Source organism: Pantherophis guttatus, chromosome 5, assembly GCF_059756535.1.
Source record: "Pantherophis guttatus breed Tessera chromosome 5, ASM5975653v1, whole genome shotgun sequence".
NCBI classification, from domain to species: Eukaryota; Metazoa; Chordata; class Lepidosauria; order Squamata; family Colubridae; genus Pantherophis; species Pantherophis guttatus.
In genome coordinates this window covers 96,022,905-96,037,405 of record NC_142067.1, presented here as the reverse complement: position 1 = coordinate 96,037,405, position 14,501 = coordinate 96,022,905, and the positions used below count along the sequence as shown (strand labels likewise).

Genomic DNA, 14,501 nt, shown 5'->3' with positions numbered 1-14,501 from the left:
TAGAAAGAACATCAGAAATGATGCGTCACAAGATGGGTATCTACCTGGCTGCTCTTAGATCTTGAGTTGGAGTGACATATTCTATGTTATGCCACATAAGCTTTGTGCTTATGTTCACAAGAGAAGAAAGAGTCAATACCAAAAAAATCAACCAACAAAGGCTGGAAATTATTTCCTTCAAATGAACAATAGAAAGAACATCAGAAATGATGCGTCACAAGAAGGGTATCTACCTGGCTGCTCTTAGACCTTGAGTTGGAGTGACATATTCTATGTTATGCCACATAAGCTTTGTGCTTATGTTCACAAGAGAAGAAAGAGTCATTACCAAAAAAATTCAACCAACAAAGGCTGGAAATTATTTCCTTCAAATGAACAATAGAAAGAATATCAGAAATGATGCATCATAAGAAGGGTATCTACCTGGCTGCTCTTAGACCTTGAGTTGGAGTGACATATTAGCAAAGGAAGGTAAAGGTCTGCTTTCTCATGTATAGAGTTCATTGTGCAATAACAAATCACTCCAAAGAAAATGGTTTTTGTGTGTTATCTGTATAAGCTATGTATCAAAGTCATAAACTCTTTCAAGGAGAAACTGAGAAGATTGCTATCTCCTCTTTTCACTTCCCATTTCCCCATCTCAAGGGGGGAAAATGTAGTAAATTGTTTTTGTCCCTTGCCTCAAAATCATTTAAAAAATGCATCCCATCCACTTCTGAAGGTAGGGAGTGTGCATATTTTAACCACAGTTTAACAAGCAACAGAGACTACAAAAGCATGTCTCTAGGAAGAAACTCCCAATTCTTCCCTGGAATTTGAAAGACAGAAGAGAAAGGTATGATAAATCAGTACGGTGACAATATGCTAAGTGGAGCAGGCAGAACTGAAAAGGGTCTATGGAAAATAGTAGTGTACTGGCATGGTTCATGTAGTTGAGGGGCTTGGTCGTTAATATGTTGTAATGGAACTGTTACTGGTGAGATTCATATTCAGTGAAGAAAGTTCACTGGGTGACTTTGATTAATCTCCCTTTATTCACCAAAAGCTTACTGCATAGGGTGCTTCTGAGCAAAATCATTAGAGGGAGTGCTACTTCATTAAAACCTGTCACAGGTTGGGATGTTGAAGGTGCTCTCCCTATGTGAAATGTGGGGTTGTGGGGCAGGAAGAGCCAGGAGCCAATGATTTTCTGTTATGTCTCCACTCTCCATACCTGTGGAACAGATTCCCCTGGATATCTAGGTGGGGCTTCCCCTGCTGGTTTTTAAGAAGGTGGTCCAAATGGGCTGAAAAGTTGGAAGTTTAGTAGGTAAACATTGTCTGATTATTTATCTATTGTATAACTAGAGACACTGAAATGGGTTGATGAATTTATTATGTACTTTTTTATCTTTGATACTGTAACCAATGGGAATTTCTTTAGATTGCAATGGTATAGAAATATGAGTGGATGAAATAATTTTCTTGTGTGTTTGACAGAGAAGTGAAGAACAATGGCTTCACCAGAGGAAAAAGAAAATATTAAAATATTATTTCAGCATCAACATTCATTTATGGTTACAAAGGTAGGGTGAAAACAATAAATATGGCATTAAAATGTACAACTTTATTTCTTCAGAGTCTTATGGATATGAAAAAAACTCCAAATCATGCAGCTTATGCTCCACTAAAACTACTGTATTTTACTTAAAGTACAAAAGCCTTTACTGAACTTTCTGTATCAGTTTTCTCATCAAAAGATCATTCGTTTTTCTCATTCTGCTTTGGAAAGCTTTTTGTTTATTATTATTTATTTATTATTTATTAGAGCAGTTTATAAGGCTACCCAATTTGCAGTTGAAGGAAATCAGATTGGAACGTGACAAATAAAGAGATTATGTTACATTTATTATAAAATCTCACAGTACTTTACCACAGATTGTGTTTTAAAATTTGATGGTAAAAACTTTAATTTTGGGCAATGGCTTTTCTATTTTTTGAACAAAAGAAATCTGTTCAGAACCTGCAATAAACATTTTTCCTCTATCTTTTCTTTTTGGTGACCCACTATACCATTAGATTTAGTCCATAAAAACTCAGTTATGATTTTTTAAAGAAAGAAACATAGCTGCTAGATGAAAAAAGATGCTGTACCTGCCCTTTTACCAATTGCTCAACAGCTACAAATAAAGCTGGTTGCCATAAATTATCATGGTTCCTAGAACGTATCAGGGACTGAAGGATTAGGGAGCAATGGGCACCCATGGATGAAAGGTATGTCAAATCTAATCAGCAATCAGTAATTCAATTATTAATCAAATAGAGCAATGGTGTCTTCTGACCACAATTCTGTCAGTAGCTTCTATCACAACAGATCTTGTAGCTCTCTTTAGGGATTACTTGTGAGGAATTTTAAGAGGTCAAAGAATTGAGCTGTTTATTCCCTCTACTCTCTGCATTCACCTGGGAAGTCAAAAGGAATGGTGTCCTAATATTTTCTTGAACATGAATGCAGTTCTCCTTGTGAACAGGCACTAAAAAAAAATACAGGTAATCCTTGAGTTATGAATGTAATGGAGCCTGACAATTTTTGTATTTGTTGAATTGCCCCACAGCGAGTTGCCTGCGGCCACTTGGCTGCAGTGAGTTGGCCATGGCGAATTGTCCCATTCTGTGGTTTGATGCAGTTTGGCTTTCTAAATGAATGTGAAAAAGCACATCTTTACATATCTAAAAAGCTGATTAAAATTGTCAGAAATCATTTGAGTTTTTCAATTTGTTTTGATGCAGAGATTCAGTTAAACTCTGAATCAGAGTTCCTCAGGGAGAGTACCTCCCTGGGGGAAGAGCCTTGTGAAGCCCTTGTGTACCAATCTAAACTTTTAGATCAGAGATTGGCTTTATTTCAAGAAACAGTAAACAGTGAAAATAAGAGTACCTTTTTTTCTCTTGAACAAACTTTTAAATCAATTTAGTAGAAATAATCCTTTGAAATATATTATTCACTGAAAGATAAAACAATAAGGATAAAGAATAAAAAAAGAATGCTGTCTTGAATAAAATATTTTTTCCATTTTGAATGTTATATAGGTATAGGTACTTTTTTTAAAAAAATACATGAAACTGATTTCTGATTAGATGTGTATAGGATTGTACTGCACAACAAAAGTAATTTCTGTTTAGCTGTTTATAGGATTGCATTGCAAAATATTTCAGCTTCAAGTGATCATTTAGAGACTAAGCCATTTGAAATGACTTTTGAAAATAATATAGGGACCTGCATAATATACTCAGTATTTGATGTCGGGGGGAAAAGAATGTGATAGTTACTTAATTTGTGCTACCTAACCATTTGCTTCTAAAATATCTTTTCAGGGAAGGAAAGAATCAGATTTCATCAATAACTGGAGTTTCCTCAAACAATTTATTTGAGGCTTTTTACCGGTAAATCTAATATTTCTCAATGTTTTATTTTCCAAAGAATGGGTAATAAATACATATGTCTATCAAATCTTCCTTGTCCAACTTTGTGAAAAATGATTAACACTACCAATGATTTCTCTTTGTTTTCTTCTTCTCTCTTCAACCTCTTTGTGATGTCACCTGGGTACTATTACTGTCTAAGAATTCCTTTGTAGTGTGGACATGTGGGATCTGAAGCTAGACATACATATAAGTATGAAAGCATAGAAGCCCCAAGAAGCTGTCTGATTTTTCCAGTTTGGTGTCACCTCTTGCCTTAGGATAGTGGTTTGGTAGTTCTTGCTGGCACTATCTGACTTCCAAAGGGTTTCTTACTGATGTTCTAATGCCTGTATGCAAGAGAGATATGTCTGCCACGTTTCATGTTTTCTCTCTGATGACTAACAAGTTAAAATAATTTATTTATTTATTTATTGAATTTATATTGCTGCCTATTCGCACATGGCGACTCAAGGTGGTTTACAGAATATAAAACCTCATTCAAAACAATGAAATGAATAAAAACAGTAAAATAAATTTATAATATAATATGATATGATATGATATATATAATATAATATAATATAATATAATATAATATAATATAATATAATATAATATAATATAATATAATATAATATAATATAATATAATATAATATAATATAATATAATATAATATAATATAATATAATAATAATATAATAATAATATAATATCCCCCAGCCTAGCGACAGCACATCACATGAGCCATTTAATCCATCCCGCTTTGGGTTCCCCATGCCCGCTGGCAGAACCAGGTCTTCAGTGCCTTCCAGAAGAGTGTTAGAGTGGGGGCCATTTTAATCTCTGGGGGAATGATGTTCCAGAGAGAGGGAGCCACCACGGAGAAAGCCCTTCTTCTGGGTCCCACCAAGTATATCTCCCCCTAGGGGATGGGACCCGCAACATTCCCTGCCTTCCCGCTCTGATGGATTGGGTAGATGTAACCAGCAAGAGACAGTCCCTCAGATAACCTGGTCCCAAGCCATGAAGGGCTCTAAAGGTGACAACCAGCACCTTGAATTGCACCTGGAAGCAAATCGGCAGCCAATGCAGCTCCTGCAGGAAAGGGGATACATGTGCACACCAGGGTCTGCACAAAACCATGTGAGCCGCTGCATTTTGCACCAACTGGAGTTTCCAGATGCTCTTCAAGGGCAGCCCCATGTAGAGTGCATTGCAGTAGTCAAGACAGGAAGTGACTAGGGCATGAGTGAATAGAATAGAATAGAATAGAATAGAATAGAATAGAATAGAATAGAATAGAATAGAATAGAATAGAATAGAATTTTTTATTGGCCAAATGTGATTGAATACACAAGGAATTTGTCTTGGTGCATATGCTCTCAGTGTACGTAAAAGATACATTCATCAAGAATCATAAGGTACAACACTTAATGATAGTCATAGGGTACAAATAAACTATCAGGAAATCAATATAAATCATAAGGATATAAGCAACAAAATTACAAACATACAATCATAAGTGGAAGAAGATGGGTGGTAGGATCGATGAGAAGATTAATAGTAGTGCAGATTTAGTAACTAGTTTGACAGTGTTGAGGAAATTATTTGTTTAGCAGAGTGATGGCATTCGAGAAAAACTGTTCTTGTGTCTAGTTGTTCTGCTGTGCAGTGCTCTATAGCGCTGTTTGAAGGGTAGGAATTGAAACAGTTTATGTCCAGGATACAAGGGGTCTGTAAATATTTCACAGCCCTCTTTTTGACTCGTGCAGTATACAGCTCCACAATGGAAGTCAGGTTGGTAGTAATTGTTTTTTCTGCAGTTCTAATTATCCTCTGAAGTCTGTGTCTGTCTTGTTTGGTTGCAGAGCCAAACCAGACAGTTATAGAGGTGCAGATGACAGACTCAATAATTCCTCTGTATCAGCAACTGCTTGGACAGTTTGAGGTTTCTGAGTTGGCGCAGAAAGAACATTCTTTGTTGTGCTTTTTTGATATATTTGTTAATATAACGTTAATAATATAGCCTTCTGTTTAGAATCTAGAGATTTGGTGAACAGAAGATATAATATATTGCAATATAATAAATATATTATATTACATTATATTATATTTATAATAATGTAACATAACATAACAATGTATAGTATAATATAATGTATTGTATAATATAATGTATAGTATAGTATAGTAGTTCTGATATTATATCTTCTTTTGTTCACCAAATCTAGATTCTAAACAGAAGGTTGTATTATTAACCTTATTTTGACTTGTTAATCATCAGAGAGAAAACATGACATGTGGCAGACATTTCTCTCTTGTATACATATTATATTTTATGTATGTTACGTAATATTTATTATATATCATATATCCTATCTGTTATGTAATATTTATTATATTATATGTAATAATATAACTCCGTTCATAACTTGTACAAAGAAATTTAAATATAAGACTTATCAAAAGAAAAAAAATAAACATTATTCTTGCTACCCAATGTCCTCTGGAGAGGAGTGCCCAATACATTTAAATAAATAAATAATAACAATAAAATGCTAAACATCTGGCTTACTGTGCAACCAATCATAAAACAGAAGTAAAATATTTAGTGCAAATTCCTCCATAGCACAAATTCTATGTGCATAAATAAAGGTTTCCTGAAGCAAATGAACCTGTTTCACTTTCCTGGATGTTTCCAGCTTCTTGGAGATTTCCAGAATTCAGAGACTGCTGGAAATAATTAAGTATTGTTTTCCAGTCTCTCTCTCTTCTTCTTTCCCCAATCCCTTTTTAATGAAAACATTTTTTTCTAAATCAATATGAGACTGGGCTAATCTGACCCTGTAGGTCAGGGTCCCCAACCCCCAGTCCATGGACCGACATGCCAGCAACTATGCCAGCAGCCAAGCCAGCAACCAAGCCATGCAAACAAGCGAAGCCCCATCTGCAGGATGCAGGCAGGATGGAAAACCAAGCCCCCTCCAGTCTGTGGAAAAACATTTCTTCATGGAAGTGGTCCCTGGTGCCCAAAAGGTTGGAGGCCACTGCTGTAGTTGACCGACAGACATCTCTTACTCCCAGGGATGTGGATTAGAAGAAAGTGTGAAATCTGTGTGCAAGCAACATTTCATGACACAGTCTAACTGGTTTTTGATCTGAGCATGTGAAATCTGCAATGAGAGCTAGCATAGAGACTGCTTTTGTTTCTGGTAGTCTAGTCAAATAGAATTGATTTCCCTTATCACATATTACCAAGTTAATATCAAAAAAGTTAATATCAAATATTAACTTTTTGAAGTTGATGTAGAACATCAAGGCTCCATAATCTTTGGATTCTTCTTAGTAAATTACAGATTACATTGGTATAGAGGTGCTCTTTTCTATGTAAAAAAATAAGTTTATTGTGTAAATTTCAATTCTAGGTCAGAAGAAAACATCGAAGCCTTCTTCAGGTATATGAATGAGGCTTGGAGTTTGTATGGAAGAGATGTACTGACTGCATTTGATCTTTCTGAATTTGAATTCATTTATGATATGGGTGGTAAGTATCACAAATTCTTAGACATTTTGCTTGATTATTAATTTGACTTTCTATCATTTGAAGATTTGGAGGGTGGGTGGGTTCTTTGGCCTTTTATATTATTTCACAAACACTATGTCTTCAGGATTGAAAGAGCAGAACTCCTTCAGAGATTAAAAGTCTACTTTGCCAAATCTGTTTTCAGAGCTTCTCTGTCTTAAAAAGATTTACTAACAATCATTGGCAACTTTAAGTTTTAAAGGGCTTAACTATGCATCATTCCTGGATGCCCCCCACCTTTTCCCCCCTGCTTTCCCCACCTCTTGCCTGGATTGATATTATCAAAGTGTATGAATGTGGAAAAACATAACAAAAATCTGAAGTCTGGAACAAAGTTTGCTAAGGAGAGAAAGCAACACAGAATTGCACTTGCACTGGTAATGCCTTGAGGATGCAGAATGCACTGTTTAAAGGCCTGATATTGCCTCACTGGACTTTGGGTGCCTATTCACACATACAATGCATTTATGTGCACAGTATGTTAATGTAATATTACTAGATACTGTCAATCGCCAGTACATTCGTTGTAAAGATCAAGTGCTTTTGACCCTCATCCTTGGAGACTAAAACTTGAAGCACAGAATTACCATAACTGTATGGGAGTTTTTGTATAGCCTTCCCATTACATTATTTATTCCCATATACTGAACAACAATTGCTGATTTTATCATCAAAAAGTTATTTTTTATTTTAGGTAAGCCACTTTGCTTGGGGGAATGCTAATGTAATTTAAGAGGATCAAAAAAGAGGATTAGCTTTAAGAAAGTTAATCTTGTATGGGGCTGCAAGCAGTGGCAGCAGGATGGATTAATTTTAACCGTGCTCAGATTTCATTGGGTCCACTGAAAAAAGATGGTTTAGGTATCTATGAAAAGAAGGCATAGGAAAAGGAATGAGAAATAATAGCTGATAGCATAGATTTTTGGAAAAATGGAATATCTAGCCCATTAAAAAAACTAAAGAGAAGCATTTTACAAAAATGAAGGAGAGAAAGTATTTAGATAATATATTTATTAGATTATATCTTGTATTTCTGTTTATTGCTCTATGGAAACTAGAAAGCAGACTTTGATGTTTGAAGTAACAGAGGTAGCTGAAGAATTTTAAAACAGTAAAACCAAAATATGTTTGAAGTATAGATTTTAAAATTTTATTTTATATACCGTATTTTTTGGAATAAAAAAGAGGGTGAAAATTTGGGTGCATTTTATACTCCAGATGTAGCCCCACCCAGCTTCTCAAACGGAGGTTTCAGAGGCTGAAAAAAAGCATCAGAAAAAAAGCTTCAAAAAAGAAGCCCCCAAACAGAGATTCAGAAAAAAGCCCCCAAACAGAGATTCAGAGGCTTTTTTTCTGAAGCTGTTTTGGAGGCTTTCAGAGGCAGCAAAAAAAGCAAAAAAAAAAAAAAAAAAAAAAAAAGCAAGGCACAGAGCTCACAACCAAGGAACCTGTTGCTAAAATTCATCTCTGCAAACAGCTGATTGGGGGTATTCCAGGTGATCCACCTCCCAACCAGCTTTTTTTTTATTTTCCTTCCCAAAAACTAAGGTGCATCTTATACTCCAGTGCGTCTTATACTCCGAAAAATACAGTAGTTCTTTTTTAAAAAATTTTGTCCTTTTTCAAGGAAGCTGTGGTGCCTTATCTAAGGAACTGATTGCAATCTATCCAAATTGTACTGTAACACTTTTTGACCTCCCTGAAGTAGTGGAAACATCAAAGAATTATCATGGCTCCTCAGAAGCATCGCGGATTACTTTGCATGGAGGTAAACTGGAGTTTATTCTAGGATTTCTGCCAATGTCAGAACATTATGAGCTTATTTTACTTTAAATGGTAGATAGGGAGACCAAAGTATTCTTCCAGGATGATGATATTTTTAAATGTATCTTAATTATTTCATTTCAGGGGATTTTTTAAAAGATCTAATTCCTGAAGCAGATTTGTACATTTTTGCCAGGATCCTGTTTGACTGGAATGATGAAAAGTGTCTGCAGTTGCTAAATAAAGTGTTTAATGTCTGTAAACCTGGTATGTACCTATGTTGCTGTATTTATGGAAACTGCAAACTATGGCAGAGGAGCCAATCCTCTATACTTTTGTATACTATTTTGTATACTTATACTGAGAGAACAAGGGAATTTAGAAATGAACCACTGGCTCAAGGGTTAGTGACACCAAGAGAACTTTGGATTTCTAGACCATAGTTTGCATTACCTTCATGAAGGGCTTTGGAAGGGATGGGCTGCACTTCACAAAAACTGGGAAGAATGTTTTTGGTAAACAACTGGCTCAACATATCAGGAGAGCTTTAAACTAAACTACAAATGAGGGGAGGGGATTTTGATCAATCTTTAGGATCTCTAGGACAATCTTTAGGATCTTTGAGACTTAATTCCAAACATAAACCTCAACATAACCAACCACATAATGAAGTAGAGAGTGATGGGAAGGTTACAAGTTACAAAGCAGGAGATATAAGAAATGTATGCAAGATCAGCCATAAAGGACTCAAATGCCTATATACTAATGCTCAAAGTTTAGGGAACAAGCAGAGTGAACTTGAAGTTCTAGTACATGATATTATTAGTACATGCATGTAAAAGTTCATTATATCTCTAATGAAATATACAAAACCAAGGATGAAAACCTTCTAGAATGCATATGGGTAAAAGGAAAAAAGAATGACATTGCTATAGGCATATACTACAGGCCACCAAACCAAGCAGAGGAAATAGATGAGCTTTTTAGTAACCAATTAAGAAACGTATATAGGAAACACACCACAGGGAGACTTTAACTATACTGATATTAACTGGGAAACAAACTCTGCAGCAAGTGGGAGTTTGAAGAGATTCCTAACCAACCTAGCCAACAACTTTGTGATTCAAAAGATAGAGGAGGGATCTAGGGGAAAAGCTATACTGGACCTAATTCTTACTAACAGAAGAAGTGATGGGGGGGGGGTTGATGTTGCCAGAACTTTGGGCGAGATCGACCAGGTAATATTAGAATTCAATATAAGGCAAAAACAAGCAATAAAACAAAATCCAATCAGTGTCTTAAACTTTAAAAGAGCTAATTTTAACAAACTCAGAGGGAGCCTAGGACAGATTCCCTAGATCAAAATCTTAAAGGGAAAAACAACTCAAGGAACTTGGGAAACTCTGAAAACTATGATCATAAAAGCCCATGTCAGCACAAAACTACTGAAAAATAAAAACAAGAAATCCAAGAAGCCAGTATGTTGCACAAATATCTCCCTGATAAACTGAAAGACAAAAAGGATAAGTACAAAAAATGGAAAGAGGGACACATGACTAAGGCAGAATACCAGCACATAGCCTGAATCTATAAAAATGAAGTCAGGAAAGCTAAGGCGCAGAATGAACTAAGACTTGCAACAAATGTCACAGATAATAATAAAAAAAACTTTCTTTCAACATACAAATAATAAGTTGATTAAGGGCCTGGAGACCATGGAATTGGGTATGGTTAGTGTAGAAAAAAGAAGAACCAGAAGTGACATGATAGCAGTATTCCAGTATTTGAGGGGCTGCCACAAAGAAGAGGGTGTCAACTTATTTTTCAAAGGACCAGAAGGCAAGACAAGAAACAAAGGATGGAAACTAATCAAGGAGAGAAGCAACTTGGAATTAATGAGAAACTTCCTATCAATGAGAACAATTAATAAGTGGAACAGCTTGCCTTCAGGTATTGTAGATACTTCCCAGTGGTGGGTTGCCACCGGTTCGCCCCGGTTCACTTTGAAGTTGATGTGTGGTCTGGTTAGCGGAGATATCATGGAGGCTTTTATCTTTGATCAGTTTTCCCTTTGGAATCCTTGATTTTGCACACTAACATCTGTTTATTATGGTTGTGATAGCCATACTTCCAGTCAATTTATATATTTATCAGGGTGACTTATAGTGGTCTGTCATTTTTGGACACACTCACTAGCTTGGATGAAAGGCACAATGGCTCAATAGGTCCCTTTTTCCCAGTCCCGATGATTTGAGGAAAGGGAAAGAATAGTAGCTGTACTTCCTTGACAGTGGTGGGTTTCAAATTTTTTTACTACCGGTTCTGTGGGCGTGGCTTGGTGGGCATGGCTTGGTGGGTGTGGCAGGGCAAGGATACCATAAAATCTCCATTCCCACCCCATTCCAGGGGAAGGTTACTGCAAAATCCTCATTTCCTCCCAATCAGCTAGTATTCGGGAGGCAGAGAATAGATGGGAGTGGGGCCAGTCAGAGGTGGTATTTACTGGTTCTCCGAACTACTCAAAATTTCCGCTACCAGTTCTCTAGAACTAGTCAGAACCTGCTGAACCCACCTCTGTTCCTTGCATTCTGTAGAGTTGGCAGGAACCTATGAGTATACATTTTTCTGCATAGGAGAAGCCACCCTAGGGGAAACCTGATGTGCGAGAAGAAGGAGGAGATCTCTTCACTGTAGTTATAGTGCAAGGGGGTGTCCCAAGTGTGCTGGATAGCTTTTCTCCCTGCCAGGTAGAACTCTGTGGCATTCATGATTTCTACGATGTCCTGGTTGCATCTCTCTGTTTTTCATGATACTCTTTTAGCCAAGTTTTTCCTATGTAACGAAGATTTTTCTACAGCCCTAGCTCAGTGGAGTCACATCCACTCGATTCTGGGCTTTTTTCTTTCTGGCAGCCAGCAGGCCCTATGCTGCTTAGTGAGAGACTTATATAGATCTATTTCTGGCTCATTAGCTATCATCAGTAAGCCACACCCACATCTCATGTATCCTCCCTGTAAAGGTACAATATCTATTTTACTTTTCGTAGGTTTTATGTATGTTTTTATTTAGGCAGGTTTTTCTTACGTAACCAAGATTTTTCTACAGCCCTAGCTCAGTGGAGTCACATCCACTCGATTCTGGGCTTTTTTCTTTCTGGCAGCCAGCAGGCCCTATGCTGCCCTATGCTGCCCTATGCTGCTTAGTGAGAGACTTATATAGATCTATTTCTGGCTCGTTAGCCATCATCAGTAAGCCACTGTGCCAGAAATAGATCTGAGGACAGATAGTCTGGCACAATATGAGTGAAGGAAAGCCAAGTAGAAAAGAATACCACAGAAGCATAGGAAACTAGGTGGAGTTTGCAACATGTGCCCCCCCCCCTGGCTGCAACAGCTGGAACTTTGCGGACAACTATGAACAGTTGCTGAATGAATAGTCAGTAAACCAGGACTAAGTAGTACCAACTACTTGGAATTTAACATGTTTTGAACATGTTTTGATTTTTTTTTTTAATAAAAAGTTTTTATTTTCTGATCAAACAAGTATACAATATAAACAATCATTCAAACTATCATCAAGAAAAAGAAAAAAAATCAATCCTTGGTAAACTCAATCTTCAACCCCTCCTCACCACCCCCCACCCCCGACTTCCCAGAACAGAAAACAGGGCATAGGTTTCACCAAACATTCGCTAAAATAAACTAGCTAACTGCAAGATTTAATAACTCCCAAGACCCCTTAACTCCCCTTTTACAATTTCATCAACCTCCCTTTTTATAGATTCAAAGTAGCGTATAATCCAATAACTCTAAGAGTTTTAAAGCCATTAACAAATATTAAACATTCAAACCTTAAAAATTCTCTTAATATATCAGTAAAGTATTCAATTCATTTGCAAAAACATTTTTCCCCCTCCTACTTTTCTCAAAGTTCAGATATTTTAAAATCTCATAACAAAAAATAAACCTTAGATATTCAGTAGTTAAATTTCTACATTTTTTAAGTTCCTAAATTTTCCCCCTTCATTATTCCTCCCTCCAACTTTTAGAATTTTAAAAGATAATCATCCACATAATTAACCATTAATACATAAACTAGAAAACCAAAAAGGATTAATCTTACATTCAATCATTAATGCATCATATTTAAAAATCAATATTTAACTTTATGCTTTTTCCCCCTCAGTAGTTATAACACCTAAAACATAATCATTTTTAACCATGAGTAGAACAACTGCAAAATTCAAACCTTAAAAATTCTCTTAATATATCAGTAAAGTATTCAATTCATTTGCAAAAACATTTTTCCCCCTCCTACTTTTCTCAAAGTTCAGATATTTTAAAATCTCATAACAAAAAATAAGCCTTAGATATTCAGTAGTTAAATTTCTACATTTTTTAAGTTCCTAAATTTTCCCCCTTCATTATTCCTCCCTCCAACTTTTAGAATTTTAAAAGATAATCATCAACATAATTAACCATTAATACATAAACTAGAAAACCAAAAAGGATTAATCTTACATTCAATCATTAATGCATCATATTTAAAAATCAATATTTAACTTTATGCTTTTCCCCCCTCAGTAGTTATAACACCTAAAACATAATCATTTTTAACCATGAGTAGAACAACTGCAAAGCCAAAAGAAAAGGTTAATCTTCCATTCTTGCTTTCTTTTTATATTTTTTCCAGTCTTTCTGCATCCCTCCTACTTCTATTTTGAGGAGGTTTTTCATTTTAATTTGAGGTTGATGTAACTGCAAAGATTGTCCCCTTTTAAAGAAAATTTCCTCTGACTTAGAGCCCCCAAATCGCCTCTTCTTGCTTATATAAATCAGTTCATTCCTTCGTCTGTAGGACCAAAGTTTGTCAAGAGTTTGTGAAAAAAAGTTCAGTTGTTTCTTTTCTATTAAATGTATAAATGCCACTGGCAAATCTCCTTCATCTTCTGAAACTTCGAAAGTCTGGTCATTTACTGCTTTTTTCCAAACCAAGTCGTAATTTTGAAAGATTCTATCAATTTTTTCAAAAAGAGCAGAGAATAAGCTCGAAAATTCTTGAGAAGATTCTTCCACCTTCTCTGCTGCAATCAGAATATCTCCTGAATTGTCATCATGCTCCGTACTTGTTTTTGTCTCCTCAGTCATTTCTGTTGTTATCCCTTTAAGAATTGCTATTTGATTACTTATAGCTGCAGTATGATTATTCATGGCTTCTTTTATAAATTCTGTAAATTCTGCATCAAAATCCTTATAGCTCTGTAAATCAGACAACTGTTCCATTTCTGACACCTCCAAATAGCTTCCAGCACTTTCAGGATCTTCTTTCTTAGAAGCCATTTTATTTTAAAAAGATTTTCTTTCTTCCCACAACCATAAAATCATAAAGTCAGAGCCATCCTTTTGAGCAGCTTTCAGCAATTTCTTTATAGATCACCAAACGAAATAATCTTTTCCCAAACAGCTCTTCAAAATCTATTCCAGCAACTTAAAGCCAGTCTCTGAGCACGAGTCTATTAGCGAAGACTTTCCTTTCTAACTTTCACTTTTAAAATCGCAACAAAGAAACGCCATCTTTACTTCCTGCTCAGAAAATCCAATTAGAAACATTGTATCCCCGGAGTTAAGTATTATACTTGCAAAAAGCTTGTCCTCCTGCTTCTGTTCCGCCTGCTTTTTTGAAATTATTTAATCTTCTGTTTGACAGCA

At 35.8% G+C, this 14,501-nt stretch overlaps 1 long non-coding RNA gene across 1 annotated transcript; it reads left to right on the top strand.

Annotated features, from left to right (window-relative positions):
- The first annotated feature begins 1,132 nt into the window (after window positions 1–1,132).
- Window positions 1,133–9,056, top strand: LOC148113532 (uncharacterized). Its single transcript, XR_015734536.1, has 6 exons — window positions 1,133–1,242; window positions 1,480–1,565; window positions 3,355–3,423; window positions 6,872–6,990; window positions 8,657–8,797; window positions 8,938–9,056. It is a non-coding gene; the product is annotated as an uncharacterized LOC148113532 (long non-coding RNA).
- The last annotated feature ends 5,445 nt before the right edge of the window (window positions 9,057–14,501 follow it).